Source organism: Oryx dammah, unplaced genomic scaffold (genome assembly GCF_014754425.2).
Source record: "Oryx dammah isolate SB20612 unplaced genomic scaffold, SCBI_Odam_1.1 HiC_scaffold_11058, whole genome shotgun sequence".
NCBI lineage: Eukaryota > Metazoa > Chordata > Mammalia > Artiodactyla > Bovidae > Oryx > Oryx dammah.
Genome location: NW_024080452.1, coordinates 778077 through 780234, shown reverse-complemented (window position 1 = coordinate 780234; position 2158 = coordinate 778077). Strand labels below are relative to the sequence as shown.

Below are 2158 nucleotides of genomic sequence, written 5' to 3'. Positions count from 1 at the left end.
TCTTGCCTTGGGATCTACAAAATCAAACAAACAAACAAATTAAAAAAAAAAAAAAAACCCTGACAATCTTATGGGTTATCTTTTTCTAATAAATATACCAGAGAAATAAACTCAAATGTAGTGCCACCAAAACCCAAAGAGGTACACTAAGCCATGAGCCTTGTTCTGTTTTGTGTCTCTCACTAGCAGTAAATTGCTGCAGCGTTTTTCTTCTGGCCCTAGTAAGATGTGACTAAAAGGACACAACATCTTTGTGATCTTCTTTCACAAAGTACATAACCCTAGTCTAATGATGAGAAAACATCAGACAAACCCAAAGTGAGAGGTATTCTACAAAATATCTGGCCAGGAATTTTAAAAAGTTTTAGGTGTACAAAAAACCCAGAAAGAGAGAAAAGGGAACCTTCCTACACGGTTGGTGAGAATGTAAGCTGATGTAGCCACTATGGAGAACAGTATAGAGGTTTCTCAAAAAATTAAAAATAGAGCTACCACACGACCCCAGGCATATATCTGGACAAAACTCTAATTTTAAAAGGTATATGCACCCCTATGTTCACAGCCAAAGAGGAAAGGGGTTAGGGGAGGGATGGACTGGGAGTTTGGGGTTAACAAATGCAAAATATTATATAGAATATATATTTTTATATGCTATATAGAATATATATATATATATATATAGAGAGAGAGAGAGAGAGAAAATGGATAAACAACAAGATCCTACTTTATACACAGGGAACTATATTCAGTGTCCTCTGATAAACCATAATGAAAAAGAATACGAATGAGGATATATATACATGTATAACTGAATCATTTTGCCATACATCAGAAATTAACACAACATTGTAAATCAACTATAATTCAACCATTAAAAAAAAAAAAAAAAAAAAACAAGGAAAGGCTGATCAACTATTGGCGATTGATAGAGACTAAGAAGACATTACAACTAAATGCAATGTGGAATCCTGGATTGAATGCTTGAACAGAAAAAAGACACTGATGGAAAAATTGATGAAGTCTATGGTTTGGTTAATAGTGCTACATTGATGTTTACTTTATAATTTTGAGAAATGTGCCATAGTTACGTAAGCCATCAACATTAGGGGGTGTTGAGTAAAGGGTATGAGGAGCCTCTCTATAGTATCTTTTCAACTCTTCTATAAATCTATAATTACTAAAAGATAAGCAGTTTGTAGGAAGAAAGGAAGGAAGTTCTGGTAATAAAACTTGACTATATAAGACAGGGAGCAATGTATAGGACAATTGTGGACAATATATAGGACACTGTGTGCAATGTTTGCAGTATGTGCTTTCGTCTGGTGTGTGTGTGCGCGAGCGTGTGTAGTTGGGGGACATAGGGTGTGGGCGTGTGTATGAATGTGTCTCTGAGTGTGCATGTGTGTCTCCGGTGCAGACAGGGTGAGTTCATACGAACATTTCGTTCTACTGTGAGGAAATTAATAAGCCAAGGTGCCTCCATGAATCTGAGAGTTACTGCCTTCTTAAATATTGAGCCCTAGACACCTTGCTTCCCTCACCTCAGATCCAACCTTTTAATAAAGCTGCCAGGAAAAGCAGAAGAAATGAATAGGGGGCACCTGGATTTGAACCAGGGACCTCTTGATCTGCAGTCAAATGCTCTTCCACTGAGCTATACCCCCTGATGATAATGTGACCCCTACAAGTACTTATTCAACTTTCATGAGTTACATCATACTCCTAAATGCCTTTAAATCCATTCCTCCTGGATTTAACTTTATTCCTGATTCTCTTCAAGCCACACCACTTCTTGCTTTTTCCAGTGTGAAAAGTGCTGTATTCTCAATCTAATAGCCAGTATTTAAATATGTGTGCTACTGCCCATAAATCTCGGGGCACATTGATGAGTATTCTAAGTATCATGGACATGGAGGGGATCTTAACTGGGTATCCACAACTGGACCTCAGAGGCTCGTGCTAAACACTGCATTACAGGCAAATATTGTACATTATGCATGTATTGTATATGGTGCATTATTTCATCAGATTTTCAAGGGAATCTCATTTAAGTGAACCGTCCCATTTTACAGCTGGGAAAAACAGTTAGAAAGTCAAAACTTCACCACTGATTTCTAGTTCTTTGAGTTTCAGTCTGACAATCTTAAATCTTATGTGT

General features: G+C 37.1%; 1 non-coding gene across 1 annotated transcript; it reads right to left on the bottom strand.

The window, feature by feature from the left end:
• Positions 1-1592: 1592 nt before the first annotated feature.
• Positions 1593-1664, bottom strand: TRNAC-GCA. Its single transcript has one exon. It is a non-coding gene; the product is annotated as a tRNA-Cys (tRNA).
• Positions 1665-2158: the final 494 nt, after the last annotated feature.